This window comes from Nannospalax galili, unplaced genomic scaffold (genome assembly GCF_000622305.1).
Source record: "Nannospalax galili isolate Female #2095 unplaced genomic scaffold, S.galili_v1.0 scaffold53, whole genome shotgun sequence".
Taxonomy (NCBI): domain Eukaryota; kingdom Metazoa; phylum Chordata; class Mammalia; order Rodentia; family Spalacidae; genus Nannospalax; species Nannospalax galili.
Window position 1 is genome coordinate 1,968,820 of NW_008332852.1, and position 20,790 is coordinate 1,989,609.

Below are 20,790 nucleotides of genomic sequence, written 5' to 3' on the forward strand. Positions count from 1 at the left end.
GACTTTTGTAGATTAATTTCATAACTTGCTACTTTACTGAACTTGTTAATAATTTCTAGTTTTCTGGTGGAATTTTGGCATCTCTTAGATATAATATATCCTCTGCAAAAAGGGATAATTTGATATCTTCCAATTATTACTCCTTTAATTTCCTTCTCTTGTCTTATTGTTCTTGCAAGATTTTCAAGCACTGTGTTAAAGAGGAGTGGAGAGAGTGGACATCCTTGTCTGGTTCCTGATTTAAATGGGAATGCTTCCAGTTTTTCTCCATTTAGAATGATGTTGACTATGGGTGTGTTGTATGTAACTAATTATGTTGAGGTATGTTCCCTCCACTCCAAATCCCTCTGTGACTTTGAACATTAATGCATATTGGATTTTGTCAAAGGCCTTCTCTACATCTATTGAGATGACCATGTGGTTCTTGTCTTTAAGCCCATTTATATGATTTATGACATTTATTGACTTGCATATATTGAACCATCCCTGCATCTCTGGAATACAGCCAACTTGATCATGGTGGATGACCTTTTTGATGTGTGTCTGTATACTGTTTGAAAGTATTTTGTTGAGAATTTTTGCATCTATATTCTTTAAGGATATGGGTCTATAGTTTCTTTTTTGGTTGCATCTTTACCTGGCTTTGGTATTAGAGTGATGCTGGCTTCAGAGAAAGAATTTAGAAGTTCTCCCTCCATTTCTATCTTTTTGAATAAATTAAGTAGTAGTGGATGTAGATTTTCTTTAAATGTATGATAGAATTCTGCTGTAAATCCATCCATCTGGTCCTGGATTTGTTTTTTAAGTTGGGAGGTTTTGTATTACTGTTTCAATTTCCTAATATGTTCTGGGTCTGTTTAAGCTGTTGATCTCTTTTTGGTTTAATTTTGGTGATTCCCATGCTTTTAGATACCCGTCCATTTCTTTAACTTTTCAAATTTAGTAGCGTATAGGTTTTTGGTTTTTTTTCGGTTTGGTTTGGTTTGGTTTCTTTTTGTGAGATGGCGTCTCCCTGTAACACCAGCTGTCTTGGAGCTTACTATGTAGACCAGGGTGGCCTTGAACTCACAGAGATCTGCCTGCCTCTGCCTCCCAAGTTCTGGGATCAAAGGCTTGTGCCACCACACCCAGCGCATATTGGTTTTTAAAGTATTTCCTCATAATGCTACGGATCTTTTTGGTGTCTGTCGTGATGTTTCCCCTTTCATCTCTGATTTTGTTGATTTGGAGGTGGTCTTTCTTTCTTTTGGTTAACTGGCTAGCAGTCTGTCTATCTTGTTTATCTTTTCAAAGTACTAGCTCTTGGATTCGCTGATTCTTTGTATTGTTTTCTTTGTTTCTATTTCATTAATTTCTGCTCTGACTTTTATTTCTTCTTGTCTGCTGTGTTTGGGTTTCATTTGGTATTTTCTTTCATGTGTCTTGATTTGCAATGTTAAGTCATTTATTTGTGTTCTTTTTGCTTTTATAATGTAGGCACTTATTGCTATAAACTTCCCTCTTAGGACTGATTTAAAGTGTCCCAGAGGTTTTATTGTGCTATATTGTCCTTTTCATTTAGTTCCAGGAAAACATTTATTTCTTTCTTAATTTCTCTTTTGACCCATTCATCATTCATGAGTGTGTTGTTTAATCTCCATATGTTCATGTAGTTACTAGGGTTTCATCCGGTTGATTTTAAGCTTTATTGCACTGTGGTCTGATAGAATGCAAGGAATTAGTTCAATCTTTTTGTATTTGTTGAGGTTTGTTTTGTGTCCCAGTAGATGGTCGATTTTAGAGACTGTTCCATGGGGCACTAAATAGAAAGTATATTCTTTGGTGCTTGGGTGGAATATTTGGTAGATGTCTGTTAAGCCCATTTGATGTATGGTATTGTTTAATTCAGATATCTTTCTTTTCATTCTCTGTCCTGTTGACCTATCTAATGGAGACAATGGGGTACCAAAGTCCCCAACTATTAATGAGTTTGGATTAATCTGGGTCTTAAAGTCCTGTAGTACTGATTTTATGCAGTTGGGTGCACCAGAGTTTGGTGAATATATTTTCATGATTGTAATATCTTCTTGATTCATTGTTCCTTTGATCAGAATGAAATGGCCCTCTTTGTCTCTTCTGATCAGTTTTAGTTTAAAGTCTATTTTGTCAGTTATTAGAATTAGTACACCCATGCCTGCTTTTTTCTTAGTACCATTTACTATTTTTTTCCATCCTTTCACTTTGAGATAGTGCCTGTCCTTGAAAGTGAGATGAGTTTCTTGCAGACAACAAAAAGATGGGTTTTGTTTCTTAATCCATTCAACTAGTCTGTGTCTTTCAACTGGGGAGTTCAGTTCATTGATATTTAAAGTTATTAATGAAAGACATGTATTGATTCCTATCATTTTTATTTTGTTCAAAATCTTGGTGTAGCTGTGCATTTCCACAGTTATAACTTCATTGAATTCCTTTCCATCACCCCTTGTGTATATTCGTTCCTTTCTTCAGTCTTTGTGTTGCTTCAAGAACTCTCTGAAAGAACATGAATTCTTTCAGCTTATTTATGTCATGGAAGATTTTTCTTTCCCTTTTGACTATAATAGACATTTTGGCTGGTTAAAGTAATCTGGGTTGGCATCTGTGGTCATTTGGAACTGGGATACATTGGTCTAGGCTCTTCTAACTTTCACAGTTTGCGCTGAAAAGTGAGCTGAAATTCTGATGGGTTTTCCTTTATATGTGACTTGTTTTTCTTTTGCACCTTTCAGTATTCTCTCTTTGTTCAGTTTGTTTAGTTTTTTTACTCTGATGTGCTGTGGAGAGTTTCTTTTCTGTTCTTGTCTATTTGGTGTTCTATAAGCGTCTTGTATTTTTATGGGCAAGTCTTTCTTTGATTTTGGGAAAATTTCTTCTGCAATCCTGTTGAAGATTTGGTCCATACCATTATCCTGAGATTCTTCTCCTTCCTGTATGCCTATGATTCATAAGTTTGGCCTATGGTGTCACATAATCCCTGCATATTTCATTCTTGTGTTTTCTTAAATTTTTCATAATCTTTGATTGAGTGATCTAATTCATCCACTTTATCTTCCAGTCTTGATATTCTGTTTTCCATTTCATTCATCCTATTGGTGAGGCTTTCTCCTGTCATTTCTAATTGGTTTACTGAGTGTTTCACTTCCTTCTTCGTTTCAGCCTGAGCATTCTTCAATATTTCTAACTCTTTTCAGAATCCATTCAGAAGTTTATCCCTATCTTCCTTCAGTTCTTTTACCTCCTTGTTTGTGTGTTCTTTAAATTCACTGAATTCTTTTATCATGTTTATAATTGTTCTTTTGAATTCCATGTCCTGTGTTATCTCTAGGAGGTTCTCATTTTACTCCTCTAGGGGACTGATGGTACTTGATGGGGATATATTATTTTGGTTTTTCATGTTATTATTTTTCTCTGTTACTTTGACATGTTGATTTCTTTTTTAGACTCTGGCTCTTGTGTGAGACTCAAGCATTCCTTTGTTGAGATTAGGTCGGCTTCTTTTTGTAAACTTTATCTGCCTTTGTGGTTTACTTTTGGGGCATGAAAAGCTGGTCGGTTTAGGCTTCAGATTCTCTCTTTTGATTTTATATTGGAGTGGCCAAATTGCTTTCATCTTGTTGCTCAGGAGTTCCCACAGAGTCCCAAGTCAGATGAGGATTAGATGCTCTCAGGCTTTCTCCTGAGGTCTGGATCCCTCCAGGAAAGATGCTGGCCTCAGGAATTTGAGGGTTGGACTGGCCTGGGATCAGGGCACAGGAAAGATGCTGGCCCCCAGGGATGCAAAGGGAGGTGGGGGTTAGAAGAGGCTGGAGGGCTCCAGGGGACTACAGGGAGGAATTGGGTTGGTCTGGATGTGAAAGGTCAGGAAGCAGTGGGGATTCTGGGCTAAGAAGTCAGTCCGTGGGTCTGGGGTGTCAATACAAGAGATGGATTGGTGCCCCTGCAAGGAGGAGAGATGGGGTAGGGGAGCTAGAAGGGTGAATGAGTCTGGGGGAATCAAGGCACAGTGAACACAGCCAAACTTACCCATGCAAGCTGCTGGCTCCAGGAAGCTGTGGGGCTGGGCCACCCAGAGATGCAAAGGGAGGTAGGGACTAGAGGGAGGAACTGGGTTGTTCTGGATGCAAAGGATCAGGAAGCAGTGGAGAGTTTGGGCCAAGAGGCCAGTCCAGAGTTCTGGGGTGCCAAGACAGGAAATGTGCCAGTCTCCCTACTAGGAAGAGAGATGGGTTGGGAGAGCTGAGAGGGTGAATGAGGCTGGGGGAGCCAAGGCGGAGTGGGCTAAAAAGCTAAACTTAACCCGGGCAAGCTGCTGCCTCCAGGAAGCTGTGGGGCTGGGCTGCCCAGAGATGCCTTACTTATTATTTTTATTTTATGCGTATGCATATATTGCCTGCATGTAGGTAAGTGCACTCATGTTGTGCAATGCCCGCAGAGGACAGAAGAGGCTGTCAGATCCCCTGGTACTGGAGTTATGGACAGTTGTTAGCTGCCATGTGGGTGCTGGCATTCGAACCCGGGTCCTCTGCAAGAACAGCCAGTGTTCTTAACCACTTTAACTCTTTTGCTACAAATAAGGTAGATTATATAGTCTACTGTTTATAATCAAAAAAATTTTGCAGCTCATTGTTGCACAATTCAATTTTGCAGTGAAGACAAATGCTAGCCATTGTCCTTGTTCTTAAGAGTTTTGACCAGACATATTTGTATAAAAAAGAAAATATACTTAAATACTGAGCCTTGTTCTTACCAAGTTTAAAACACAAACAATTAGATTTGAAAATTTTATGGAAAATTTCGCACCAAATATTCATTTTTATTTTATTTATTCACTCACTCATTTTTTTTGAGATAAGGTCTCATTATGTAACCCTGGCTGCCCTGGAGCTCACTATATAGACTGGCCTGGCCTCAGAACTTAGAAATGTGCCTTGCCTCTACCTCATAAGTGCTGGGATTAAAGGTGTACATCACCACACCTGGCTGTTTTTGTTTTTGTTTTTTTATTTTGGGAGTTTCTATTTATAAAATAGAAATGACCAGGCGAGTGGTGAAGTTTTAGCTTTATCAGTTGTTCAATGAGTTCAATGTCATAATGATTAGCTGATATTTTTTTCTAACATGTGAGTCTTGCTATCACAAGGCAACTAGTCTCTGAGAAATGCTAGATGTTGTAGATACTGAAAAAGTACTTGTTGAAGAAAGCTAATACAAACTTTAATGTAAACTCAACATCATGTATTTCACTTGCATAATTTTATGTATGCTATGTGCCAACAGCATTGCACATGATCAGTGTATACAGAACAGATAAGAACACTAGGTTTTGTGTATTATAAAAATGTTCGATAAATGATTTTTGTCTGCTTACTTACTAGCAATGTGGCTCAACAGATTTCTACAGCATTGTCTATGCTTTATAAGCTAGAACGTTTGGTTGAAAATGGAAGAGATTGATTTTAATAAGTCCTGTATTGACTTGTTTGAAAATTCCAGAAGCCTCATTACAGGGCTTGGCATGGTGGTGAAAATTTGGATTACCTCTCCAGTCTTTGGTAAATGTTTTTCTGTTGTTTTCTGTTTGGTTACTTCTGTTTCCTTTATAGACCTGGAGAAAAACAGCAAGGATATTTGTTTCCCAGAAGGTTCTAGTCTTATTGACTCACACTGGGTTCCCAGTCAATCACGGTGGTCAGAGTAATAGATGTACTAATTAGCTTATGGCCATCTGAGCTCACTCTTGACTGGAGAGGAGGAAGGTGGAAAACAATCTATGAACTTCCAGAAAGAAGTAGAATAGCAAAATATATTCAGTGTGTTCGTAGGAAGCCCAGAAAGCCAATATTTAACAACAAACGCCCTCTCCACTCAACGAAAGAAGCTATGCTTTGGTCATAAGAGAAACATTAACGGAAATAATAAGCAATATGGTATTATATGAAACACTGCACACTGATAATGATTTTTTTAAATCACCAAATGCACAAAGGTCAGAGAGGCTCAGAGGACTTATGAGGGAAACAAAGGCTATTTTAGTTTCCTATCACCAGAATGTTCTCCAATATTTATCAAGCATTTAGAAGCTGGGAACTGAGACAGTCTCTCTCTCTCTCTCTCTCTCTCTCTCTCTCTCTCTCTCTCAGTCAGTGCCCTGTCTGACCTTAAGATGGGAATAGGAGACTTGCTCTCTCAAAGTACTCAAAACCACTATGCATCAAAATATCCACAGCACATCACTCTATGGTGGATTGTGTAATCAAAAGACTTCAATATTCTTTACACTCCATTCTTTCCATAGAGTATCTGCTTCTCAGCTTATTCAAATCCTAATACTTATTAAAACCTGAACTGTAAGATAACTTCCATGAAATCTGCCCTTGTATCTATCTCTTTGTCAATTGAGGTAGCTTTAATTACCCAAGAGGTAACACTGCATTCTTAACTCTGTTGTAACAACTAATGTAGGCCTAGTGATGTGCTGTCTGTGAAGCACTATCAAGTCTATCCACCCAATCGATCTGACAGCTTCCCTGGGAAGTATCATAACTGTTCCTATTTTGTACTGGACAAACTGAACATCACTATCAAATCTTCAGAGGTCAGATAATCCTAGTGCTCCACTGTTTTATATTACAGAGCATTGAAAACAAAGGAAAACAACCTAATTTGAGGAGGCAAATATATTAACCTGGAACTTTATATACCATGCAAAAAGAAAAAGTATAAACTCAACATAATATGGGTATTAATAGAAATTTCAAAATATTAGCAGAAGAATTCTAATTCTATATTTTAAAAAATATAGTATAAGCCAGGCATGGTGGTGCACACCTTTAATCCCAGCACTCGGGAGGCAGAGGCAGGTGGATCCCTGTGAGTTCAAGGCCAGCCTGGTCTACATAGTGAGTTCCAGGACAGCTGAGGCTACAGGGAGACCCTGTTTCAAATTATATATATATATATATACCTAGTAGGATTTATTTCAGAAATCCAAAATTATTTCAGAAATGGAAATTCCATTAGTTTAAATCACAGATGTATACAAATGTGTTATGTGTTATCTTAATTCCCAGTGTCAAAAATCTAACATGAGTCTCAGTAAGCTTAAAACACACACACACACGGATTTGGATATGAATATCATAAAGATGGAACATTGTTCAGCCTGATAGATTTTCTCTGATAGTACATGTATTAAATTATGAAAGCACATTGGGAAAATTGTGAAGTCTATATCTTTCAAAAATTATCAAAAGAATCATAAATCAAAAATCATGTTTATAAATAGCACCAGTGGTAAATTAAATTTAACAAATAGTAAGTGGTGAATTAAATTTAATAATGTTATACCTGTATGTATGTAAGTGCACCCATGTTGTACAATCCCCTCAGAAGACAGAAGAGGGCATCCCTAGAACTGGAGTTACAGACAGTTGTTAACTGCCATGAGAGTGCTGGGACTCAAACCCTGATCTTTTGCAAGAACAGCCTGTGATCTTAATCGCTGAGCCATCTCTCCAGCTCCCAGATTTAACAATTTAATAAAAATGTTTCAATCCAGGTGCAGTGGTGTGTGCCTTTAATCCCAGCACTCAGGAAACAAAGACAAAAGGATTGCGAGTTTAAGGCCAGACTGAGTTACATAGTAAAATCCTATCTCAAACAACCAAGGACTGAGGAAGGGGCTTAGTGATAGAGTACTTGCTTAATATGCCCCAGGACCTGGATTCAATTGCCAGTACTGATATTGCCAGTACTAATATATATGTATTTCAGAATTATGTGCAATACATAAAATGTTATTAAAGTAAACCAGTACAAACTGTTTAGGAGAATAATGTAGAATATTATATTAAAGTAGAAAACACACATGTAATTTAATCCAGAAATTCTACTGATAGACCTTTCTCTTTCAGATACAATTACAAAACAAAAGCTGTGAAAGAAGTATTTATAGGGACTGGAGAGGTGGCTCAGCAGTTAAGAGCACATACTGCTCACCCAGAGGACCTGAGTTTGGTTTCCAGCACCCGCATCAGGGGCTTCACGATGCCTGTAACTCCAGTTCTGGCCTCCACAGGTATTTGCATTCACAAGCACCTACCACCCCCCCAACCACACACACATAATTTTATAAATAATAAGTATTTTTCTAAAAAATGTGTTTATGTAAATTATCATATATCTGATCAGTATGACACTGTTATATGTTGGGGACCCCTGTTGTGTAAAGTAGCAGTCTCTCCATGTCCGGATAGCCTATGGGCTCAGCTTCATATGTAGAGACTCCTTTTATCAGCAGGGTGCCTTCCCGGCATCTTCCTGGCTCATCTTTTGAAGTAGCCATGGCCTCCGGCTCTGGAACTGCCAAATTTTCCTGTGTGATTTTCAGGCAGTCTGACAGCCTGGCAGGAGCCCACTTCCATATGTAAATAGGGCATCCCACAAAGTACCTATCAGCTAAGGCTTTTACCACTACCCCCACAGTATAAAATATCCTGGTTTCCCCTAATTAATCGGAGCTGGATCACTAAGGCTTGGAGCCAAGTCACTGAATAAAGGGGCTGTACCACTGACTGAGCTGAGTTCTGTGTGTGATCCTGCCTCTCCGGAGAGAGCTGTCTCTTCGTAAACCGACTCACGGAACTCCAGCTTTCGCCGTCCTGCACCTCCCCTCGTGACCCGGCAGCTGACGGGTCCCAAACTTAGAGAGTGCACAGTGGATTGGGACGGAACCCGACCGGGCCAGCCCCGGTAGCAGAGACCCACAATGACGCTGTGCGGGACCCGATGCACCCCAGCGGCATGTGGGAGACTGGTGCCACGCCCAGCAGCTGGCGCCCCGAGATCCCTGCGCCCCCATAGTTATAGACAATGGGAATCCATAGTTGAAAGACCTATGATGAGGTGGGGTCAGGTTGGAGTAAGTAGAGGGAGCTTGCCCTTGAAGAAGTGTCTCATCCCTGGTCCCTTCTTCCCCTCCCCTCTCCTCCTCTCCTGTCCTTTTCCTCTTCTCTTCCCCTTCCTTCTTCTTTTCTCTGCTCATCCTTCCATCTGCCATATATATATCTATATGTATAAAATGTGTTTAGGGCTGACCATTGGAGATTGGATAACCTATCAGGGAGCTCATCCCTAGAGAAAACTGATTTTTCTTTTCTCAGCAGTCATTGATTACCTATAGCTCTTCATGTATATATCTCCCATCCATATTTGCATGTTTATTGGTGCTGTCACTATGCAAATATTGTTTAGACAACCACATCATTGAGATTTCATGGGTGCGGCTTCCCTGTCAAGCCTAGAAGACAATATCTGGCAGCAGATGTCCTGGTCCTCTGGTTTGTGCAATCTTTCCTCCTCCTCTTCCTCAATGTTCCCTGAGAGTTAGATGTAGGGGTTGCCTTATAGATCCATCAATTGGGGTTGGTCCCTCTATGATCACTTATTCTTTTAATTTTGACCAGTCGTGGGTCTCTATAGTCTCCATCTGCTGCTCCATCAAAGAAGTTTCTCTGAAGAGGGGTGAGAGCCACACTTATCTTTGGGTGTAAGGATATGTATTTAGAATACAGTTAGACATTGTGTTGGGTTATGAAAATGGCAGTAGTAGGTTCTCCTCTAGGGTCTATGACCTCTTTAGCCACAGGCAGTTATGTGGGTCTTAAGTTCAATTAGACAGCTCTTGGCTACCTCCAAGATAAAAGTTCCACTATTGCACCATTGGGGATATCTTTCTGGCTTGTTAGTTTTGTGAACTGTAGGCTTTACACATGGATAAGACTATTGGTTGCTTTTCTCTCTTGGTAGCTTGCATAGCACCTCCAAATACTTTGAGAACTGGTTCTCAGGAAGGAGGCTTCCGGGTCAGTTCCAGCTCAGTTCCTCCAAGTCTTGTGTCCAAAGTAGATGGTGTCTTCAGCAATAGGGTCAAGTTCTGGGAAGCAACCAAGGGCAATGGCAGTAGCCTATATTGCTTTGGGAGTCTCTTGGACTTCCCTGATTAACAACTTGAAGGGAGACTTCCCATGCCTGGCACTGGGGTTTTTGTTAAATACTCTATGGCCCTTGGGGGGAGCATTATCACACTATGTGGCATAGCCCTATTATATATAACTCCTATATATATTATGTGTGTGTGTTTTAAAGAAGCTTATAAAATAACATGTCTCCCTGTGGCTTTTCCAAGCATCCTCATTGTTATTTATCTCTCCTCCCTCCCCTTCCCCAGTTAAAGTCCTTCCCCCTGTTTTTCCTATCCCTCTTTGTAGCATGAGTGTCCTAATATCCCCCTCCCCTAGAGTTTCTTATTTTATAGAAGATCAGAAGCACTGAAAATAGTAAAGTCTGTAGAATAATAGCATTCATAAGCTTGTCTATGTGCCTTATATAATACAGACTTTTACACAGATTGGTTTACTTAATTTTCAAATCTCTGTAAATAGTAGCATGATTATCCCCATTTTGCAGTAGAAAGTTAAGGTATCCCATCACGGAGATACACACTTGCAATTCTAGCATGTGGGAGACCTTGGATTCTAAAAAAAAGAGAAAAGAATAAAAGAAATTATGCTATATGTCTCACAGCAGATGAAGAGACAGATTAAATTGAGGTCTTCTAACTTAAACCAATGCTTTTTATTTTTGCTTTTACTATATTTTCTTCTGATTTTTTAAAGATACAAATAAAAACACAACTGGATATGGTATCTCACACCAGTAACCTCAGCATGTGGGAGACTGAGAGAGGAGGATTACCATAATATGGTTAAGACCAATCTGGCCTATATAGTAAGTTCCAGGCAAGCCTAGGATTCAGAGTGAGACCCTGTCTCAAAGAAAAATAAATAACTACAAATTAATAAAAATGTAAAAAGGAAAGGAAAACCCTATCTGGGCATGACTGTGCATGCCTGTAATCCTAGCACTTGGGAGATGGAGGCAGTGGAATAAAGAGTTCAAGGCTAACCTTGGCCACATAAAGAACTTGAGGCTACCTTAGGTTACATGAGATCCAGTCACAAAATAATTAATTTAAACTTAATGAATATGATTACCCATCTTAATATTATACTGATAAAATTTTTCAAAAGATCAAAATTGAAAGTACTTTCTTTTGTATCATGTCATAAATCTAAACAGGAACAATTATGTCACCAAGGTCCCACACTTTTTATGTTTAATATGTTCAAAAACATAAAAAATATTTTCGATGTTAATGAGAAGCATTACTCAAAATGACAATATTTGAAACCACTTATAAAGACAGCCATACAAATAAGTAAGAAGGAGGGAAATATAAATTGGGAAGAACAGCAAACAACAAGGAGAAAATTTACAGTAGTGAACTAACTGGTGATTCACAGCATTAAGGAAATGCTCTATATGAAAGGAGTCAAGGTAATCATTTCTGGAAGCTGTAATTTTTTTCTACTACATATACTAAAGAAATATTCCATTCTATTTATAGATAAGATGGAGCTGTGGTATTTTCCAATGTAAAGATGGCATGACTAAATCACACTAGAATACTAATACCTAGAATATTTTATTGCTTTCACTCCAGAACTAATTTTGTTGTAGGGTCAATAACAATAAAAGTAAACAAATCTCTCATTGTCACTTCAGATTTGCATGTGGTCAAAATATAATTTGTCCACGAATATTTTAACTATCCCTGTGCACACCATTCAATATTCCATGAAGGTATTCTGATAAGAGTCAGGGGTCGGGGATCAACTCCTGCTATGTGTCATTTTTTTCTGTCATAGCTTACCCTGGATGATTTCCTTATATCAATTATCTTGTATTATTACCCTCCAAATGATCCCAGAGAAGTTTTAAGGATGAGTGTGATAGTTAATTTTGGTTGTCACCATGACTGGATCTGGAATCAATTAACAAACAGACCTCTAAATAGGTCTGTGACAGTACTTCCTGGGAGTACTTTCTGGAAGACCCTCCATGAGCGAGGGCAGCACCTTCTGTAAGCTGCCCAGATATAACGAGGGCTGAGGGACAGCAGGGCAGGGTTTCCTTGCCTTCACTCTCTGCTGCTGTCGCCATCTTTCCCTGACATCCGAAGCCAGCTTCTTCAGCCTTCCATCTTGACTGAAGACCAGTGACTCTGCAGAATCCTCCAGGCTTTCAGTGCCAAATTGGCACTGCTGAGGCACCCAGCCTGTGGACAGAGACCCTACTGGACTTCAGCATACACTTGGCCATTGTTGCACTACCCAGACCATATGGTATAAGCCAATTTAATAAATCCATTTTGAAAGTTATATTCATTCATTTTACCGGTTATGTTCCTCTAGAGAACCCTGACTAATACAATGAGTGTCTATCAGATCTACAGAATACTCCTCCATTGAGTCCTCACATGGTTAAGTGAATGGGTCTAATTCAAGATGGCTGACCAGTTTTGAGTTCATTACTAACTATTCAATGATCTGTTACCCACACTATCTAATAACTAAGCATTGAGACATTAAAATCAAATTATCAAGCCATTAATTAATGCTCCATCCTCTAACTGTGATAAATTTTGTTTTGTTTTTTTGAGTCAAGATTTCACTGTGTAGACCTAGCCTGGAATTTGGTATGTAAACCAGGCTGACCTTGAACTCACAGAGTTCCACCTGCTTTTGCCTCCTGAGTGCTACAATTAAAAGCACGGGCAACCATGCCCAGCCCATGGTTTAAAAAACTTAACAGAAATTCTTTAAATATGTAAGACATGAATTTTATATAACTGAAAGAACATTTCAAGAAAATGAGATTTTTACTATTGATCTTCAACTTTGGCTATTTTGACTAGACTAGTGATATTTGAGTGAACAACAAAAAAGGGAACATTCAATAATTTATAAATTGCATATATATTATCTCATAACACTACTTATATTGGTAAAGTCAGAGTTTTCTCATTGTTTGTGTTTTCTCAATACTAAGACCAAATAGGATCATCATAGTTTAACTCTTTTAATTAATTTTTCTTTGAAGAAACTGCTCAAGTGAGGAATAGAAAATGCAAGTGTTGGGGCTGGAGAGGTGGCTCAGCAGTTAAGAGTACTGACTGCTCTTGCAGAGGACCGGGTTCGATTCCCAGCACCCACACGGTGGCTACGAATCATCCTTAACTCCAGTTCCAGGGGAATCTGACACCCTCTTCTGACCTCCGCAGCATTGCATGACACAGGTGCACTCACATACATTCAGGCAATACACTTATACACATAAAATAAAAATAATAAATAAAGAAAATGAAAGTGTTAATCTTCATGTTGTATATGGAGGAGCTAGTGGCATGGCTCACTGGGAAAGTATGTGGTAGGTTCTGACCTGGATTCAGCTCCTAGATCAAAGCACAACAAAGTATATGTGGGAAAGAAATGAAAATCTTACAATGTTTAAATGTCCTTATATAAATTTTGTGAAATATTTCATTTTCCTGGAGTGAACAGATGAACAAAAGATGAGATATCAAACAATAGTGAGCTGCTGATACAGTGACAATCACAAAACCAGCAGCTTAGGGAAAGAAATTAGACACAAAGCAGCTCTATGATGCCCTTCATTGAACTTCCAGGACAGATAAACTTCATCTAAGATGGAAAAAATTAGAACAGTGGTCCTGTCAAAAGAAGCAGTGGAAAGGATTGAGGCATGAGGGAACTTCCTGAGCTGGTGGTAAGATCCGAGCATGCACTTGACAAGCCCAATAAATGATACATTTAAGGCAATTTCAATGTTGGAGTAATGGGTCTCATCATACTCACAAGATACTGAAACACAATGACACTTTTAATCATAGATTATTCTTTCTTCTGAAGCCAGATTAATTTACAGAGCAACAGCCTTTGGTTTAATATTTATTCAAGATAAGTTTTTGTTCTAGACAGGATTCTGTTTGTACGAAAGGTGTGATGCCTGTAGATGGAGAATTAGGAATTGTGCCTGTTGTCTTTTCTCTATTAGATCAAGTAGGTCCAAGGTTTGTTGTTTGTTTGTTTGCTTGTTTGTTTGTTTGAGACAGGGTCTTGGTCTGTAGCCCAGACTGACCTGGAACTCCCACTGCTCCTCTGACCTCAGCCTCCCCAGTGCTCAGATTATAAACTAGCTCTCTCATACCCAGTTTAATTTTAATGCTAGTCAATGTGCTTTCACCACAAGAAAGTTAAATAGTGAACAGATACAATGATGTATCAAACAGCAACAGCAAAGAAATACTGACATATGTAACAATATAGATGAATCTCACAAGCTTTGGGCTTAGAGAAAGAAATTGGACACAAAGTATCTGCTGATTGCCTTTACATAAACCTCTAGAACCTCAGCACTTGAAACTAGAGTTCTGGGTTTGGATTTATTATTTGATTCACTCACCAAGGATAGTGTGTGTGTGTGTGTGTGTGTGTGTGTGTGTCTGTGTGTGTCTGTGTCTGTGTGTGTCTGTGTGTGTGTGTCTGTGTTTGTGTTTGGTTTTTGTTGCTGTTGTAGTTCAAACTGAGCATTATAGGCATGAGGTAAATGTAACGGATATTTGTGGCTGAAAAACACCCTTTGGCTCTATTTTTGGCATAATAGCCACACCTTGATCTTTATGAATGACAGGTTCCAGTTCTGCTTATTTCTTAATTTCTATGCAGTGAAATAAAGGAGACAAAGCTCAGGAAAAAAAAAAAAACCAAGAATGTGCAGCTCACTTGTGTGTAAAGTTTACTATAAAGGCAAAGGCAAAGGATTGTGGACACACACTTAACAAATTTTTTAAAAATTAAGAATTGTGATGACATATTCAATTGTAGCTGATGAAAACAGTCCATTTTCATCATAAAATTCCTGTCATGTGTAGTAGTTTTCACTATCTCCATCCTAATATCTACCTGAAATCATCATTCACCTAAAATCATAGGCTTTCCTTAGATATTTTCAAGTTGTAGATTTAACAAAAAATGATTTGCTTATTTTTATTATTTTGGCCAATAATTAAATCTATTATTTGTCCTCTTTGCAAATTACATGTCTATAAGTCATACTCAATATTAATAATAATTTTAATTGTTTCCAGTTTTTAACACTTAGTAGGCTGCCTTTTGGAATATTTTTTATTTCCATATGGTTTTTGGCATTTTCACCTCCTGAACTCTATCTTTATTTTCTATTTTTCTTTTTAACTTATCATGAGCCTAAATAGTCAAGAAATAAAATTCAACTATATCCAAAGTGAACCTATTTTGATTATATGTTGAATTGTGCAAATTAAAAGTTTTTTGCGAGTGCTTGAAAACTTGTCTTCTAAAATATTCAAAATGATAAATAAAAGTTAAAGTGAGAAATTATGGTGATTTATCGAACTTTGAGCATAAAACTAACTTAAGGAATGAAAAAAAAATTATTTAGAAGAAACTAAATATCATTAAATAGTTTCATCAAACCAAAATTTTAGTATGACCATTTAGTCATCAACTCAAAAACTATGCTATTGCCATGTGCAACCATGAATATTGAAAATGCAAATACGAGCATGGATGTTGGCCATGACTAGGGAGGGGCAATTCATGATGGAGAAATCCTTTGCAATAATCCTTCCTGGGAGGGAGGAGGTGGCTATCTGACTACTCTTTCCTATTTGCTGAGTGCTTTCACAAGCAGCACTGTCACTGTGCTCAGAAGCAGAGCCAGCTCCACACCCACAGACCTTAGCAGCATCCAGTGGTGGTCATTGATTGCTGTTTCTATGTCTTCTGTGTTGTCAGAGGACATAGAAAAAGGGATGTGAAGTGTTTCGTTTCTCTAAGGATTGGACAATGTCCCTACCAAAGTCAGACGTTTAGGATTCTGGGCTCTGCTATGTCAGGCACCAGGTCATAAGTGATAGAAAAGGACCCATGTGTCATTTTCACAGATCTGGGGTACTCGGGTTCCACCACAACACAGAGCCCAGAATTCACTCTTTCTTACTTTAGTCCTGGGGGAGAAGGCTGAGAATCCCATGTCTGTTCGTCACTTTTCTGTTGCTGTGATAGAACGCCATGACCTTTAGAATGCTCCTAAATGACTTATAGAAGACTTTATTCTGACTTACAGTTCAGAGAGATAAGAATCCACCATGGTGAGGAGATATGGCAGCAAGTGGCAGGAGCTGAAGGCTAAGAGATCACATCTCCAATGCAGACAGGATGCAGAGAAAGCGAGCAAGCTGGAAGTGGGGCAAGGTTACAAGCTCTTAAAGCCCACCCCACCCCCAGTGACAGACGTGCTTCCTCTAGCAAAGCTGTAAGTCCTAAAAGTTCCACGACATCCCCCAAACAGCACCACCAACTGAGGGCCAAGTGTTCAAATCCTTGAGTCTGTGGAGGCATTTCTTATTCAACCCTTTTCTCAAAGGAAAAAAAAGGAAAGAGAGAGAGAGAGAGAGAGAGAGAGAGAGAGAGAGAGAGAGAGGCTATTTGGTGTTCAATTTTGAATGCTGTTTTCATTGAGTAAAGAATCCTGAGGTAACAGTATCATTTTTTCCCCCACATCTTAAAGGCATCCCTTCATTCTTCTGGTTTATACTGCTTTGGACAAGGAGGCTGCAGGAATTCTAATTCCCATTCCTCTGTGACCACTGTGCTTGGTTCCCCTGAACACTTTAAAGAATTTTCTCATTATCACTCGTTCCTCTTGGCAATTTGATTATATTACAGTATAATTTTTTTTTCCCTGATAGGCGTTTGTTGGACTTACAGTTGTAGGTTGACAGTTTGTATCAAATTTGGAGACTTTCTTTTTGCCCCCCTACTTTCTGGAACTCTAGGCCTGCACTGTGTTCCCCTTGTTGCTGTTCCCACCACTGAGCTGTTGAGTGTTTCCTATAGCCCGACTCTGTACTGCACTTGGGTAGGTTCTCTTCCTAGTTTCCCAAGTTCACAGTCCTTTCGCTTCTCTAGTAGCTAACTCTTTGTCGTGTGCTCTAGGGTATTTTTTTATTTCAGATACTGTGCTCATCTCCAGGAGTTACATTCCATTTTTACACCTTCAATTTCTCTCCGTATCAGGGTCCAACAACCTTCTACGTATTTTGTACATAAGCACCACTTTGGAAATGGATATTTTAAATACAATTGCATTAGTCACTTTTCTGTTGCTGTGATAGAAACACTGACCCAAGAAACTTATAGAAGGAAGAGTTTATTTGAGCTTAAGGTTCCAGGGGAATTACAGTCCATCATGGCAGGGAGGCATGGTGACTGGAGGTGGCTGGAGCAGGAGCAGCAGAAGCTAAGCCCTCACATCATCATGCAGGCACAGGAAGCAAGAGAGCAACTGGTGATCTGGCAAGGCTTAAGAACTCTCTAAACCCACTTCCAGTGACATGCTTCCTCCAGGATAGCCACACTTTCTAAAACCTCCCAAAACAGAGCCACCATCTAGGGACAGAATGTCCAAATACTTGGAACCTATGGGGGACATTATCATTCAAACCATCACAACAATTTCCCACAAATTCTACCATCAGTCATATTTTTCTGTTTCAAGTGGCTGGTTTTTCTCATGGATATGAGTTGTACTTTCCTTCTCCATATCTAGTAAACTTTGGTAGAATGTTGAATACTGTGAATTTTACATTTTATTTTAAATCACACTGATGTGTGTGTGCCTTCACATGCATATGGAGGTCAGAGGAAAACTTGCATGAATCAGTTCTCCCCTTATACCATATAGATCTCAGAGACTGAACCCAAGTCATCAGGCTTTGTAGCAGAAGCCTCTGTCTGCTGAGCCATGAATCATGAACCAAATTTTACATTTTTGGCTGCTAGATTTTGTTATGCTCTAAAATACTTCTCGTTATTTCTGCTTCTTATATTTATTTTAAAGGTGTGTAAAGTAGTCTTGATGGTAAAACTGGGATTTTACCAGTTTTACTGGGTTGATCTGGATACAAAGGATCAGGAAGCAGTGGGGATTTTGAGCCTAGAGGTCAGTCCAGGAGTCTGGGGTGCCAAGACAAGAAATGGGCCAGTACCCAGGCTAGGAGGAGAGCTGGGAGGGTGAATGAAGCTAGGGGAGTCAAGGCACAGTGGGCACCACCCAGGAAAGATCAGTTGTCTTTCTTATAAAGCCTGGGCTTACCTGCCTAAGTGCTGGGCTCTCCTATATCAATTATCATTCAAGAAAATGCCCACAGATATCCCACCAGCCAGTCTGATAGATAAAATTCCTCAGCTGAAGTTGCTTCTTCTCAGGTGTGTCAAATTGACAACCAAGGTTGGCTGTCACACCCACTTAATAAGTTCATTTCTGTGTAGTTTCTGGTTCATGAAAATACTAATTTTATGATTCTAGGTTGATGAGCCTGGACGTAATTTTCAGTTTTCAGTTTTCTTTATTTTATCTGTCATTGCCTTCAGTTTGAAACAGAAACTAAGTCATAAACTCAACTGTTACCTTCACCTAAAGCCCAACTATAGATGTTTATATTTTTAGTTACAGTAATATTGACATGAACTGATAAATGGATCTTATTCAGTAGAAGAAAAATCACTATCAAATCAAAGATGGGATAATTCATATCATAACTTGCTAAATATATAGTATCAATTTTCTAAATTTAATTTATCAGTTAATTGTAAACTTTTAGAGTAATATACTTTTAAACTAATGTAGTAGGTGTATTAAAATATCCCATATAACTGGGTTTTCTAATACTTAAAGATATTTCCTAGGGTCACTCATTTTTTAGCATGCTAAATATGTTATATGGTATAAAATATCTATGTGATTAATGTACTGCACCAAAATTATTCACAGGTATCTGCTAAGCTTACAAAGTATTTCATTTCTTTTTCCCACAGTAAGGTTGTAAATTAACGCCAACTGATGCCAATAAATACTAAGAGAAATGAAAGCAGCAATGAAAACAAGCCCATCCTTGGACACATAAACAGGAACCACAGGCTGTCAGACTGCAGCAGCCGAAGGAGATTGCTCCTAAGAGCCCCGCACCTATTTCATCTTGTTCCATATTTTAAGAGGAATTGTGCTAAAATTGCACAGGAGGAAATTAGATGCCAGTTTTTCAGGATATCCCCTCTAAGCACAGGAAATGATGAATGGAGTACCCTGCCATGATTCCCTCCTCTTTTATTTTCCTTATTTGAAGTTATATTCTAAGCTAGGAACACTCACGTGCCGAGTTATTTTCCTCCTTGTACCCTGATACAGTTCACCATTGAGTTCATGTCTGCATCGCGTGGAGTCATTTGGCTCTCTTTCAATTTCTGTAATAAGAGTGGACAGTCAGCCCAGATAATTCAGGACAAATGTTGCACTGGGACCCTGAGGCATCCTGCCTGTTATCTGTATTAATCTCATCTACATAATGGCCAAATTCTATTTTGTCTTCTGTGGTATAGAGGTAATATTGATGGTTTATTATTATGGTTTGTCATTAATTTTTACCTAGTTAGACTGCCAACCACAGTACAAGGTAAGCACCTTTCACTTAAGGAAGTAGTCAAACACACACATTCTTCTAGGATATGGGTTCTACATCTTGAGGACTGCTAAACAAGTAAAACAAATTAATAAGCCACAATCATATTTTCTATTGCCTATATCTCTATAACCAAATAAATAAAAACTATTGAGAAAAGCTTTACATATTACCAGTTTTAAAAATTCCTTCTTCCATTCAAAGTCTTTTAAAAATATTTTATTTATTATTTTTATTTTATGTATATGCCTGTATTGCCTGCACCCATGTCATGCAATGTCGGCGGAGGACAGAGAGGCTGTTGGAGCCCCTGGAACTGGAGTTATGGACAGTTGTTAGCTGCCATGTGGGTGCTAGGATTTGATCCCAGGTCTTAATGCAAGAACAGCCAGTGTTCTTAACCACTGAGCCATCTCTCCAGCACCCCCATTCAAAGTTTTATAATATCACTACTATTGATATTTCAGGCCAGATAATTCTTCATTGTCAGGGCATAATGAGTTATAAGCTGTTCAACAATGTCTCTGGTTTCTCACCACTAGATCTAATAAGAGCGCGCACACACACACACACACACACACACACACACACAAACACTAGGAAGGGAGAGACAGGAGGATCACTGTACCTTGCTGACCAGCCAGTCAAGCAAATCAGTGAGGCCCAGGTCCCAGAGACATTTTGTCTTAAAAAATAAAGAAAACAGTTCCTGAAAAACAACACCAAGGTTGACTTCTCGCCTCCATTCCCATATATATTGTACATGTACCCACACATGTGCAACTGCACACCCATGAATCTCCCCATACAAACATACACACAGACAGGAGGAAGGAAGGAAGGGAGGGAGGGAAGGAGGGAAGGAGGGAGGGAGGGAGGGATTCTAGATGCTGCCAAATGCCCTCTATGGATACAAAGAACCAGTAATTGAACCTGGATTTTTGTTTGTTTGTTTTTCAGGATATTGGCTCTTTTCACCTTTGAGTCCTTTCAGCTCACTGTTGGGAACATGAGTCACATATTTGTCTATGCAGACCCAGTCCCTGTAACACCATGTTTCTCCTGTCCTATGCGCAGATGATAAATGCTTTAATTTTAAGAGATATTAACCTGATGCTCAGGTCTATTTTCACCATCCAAGCATCCTCAGATAGTGGTAAGAAAGCTCAGAAACAGAGAGGAAAATTCCAACACTCAGTAAAGATGCCAAAATCTGTTCTCCTCAGGTGAAAGCTCTCTGTCCATGGCCCAGTAACACATTTGGATTGCCACTTACATTTTCTTAATGA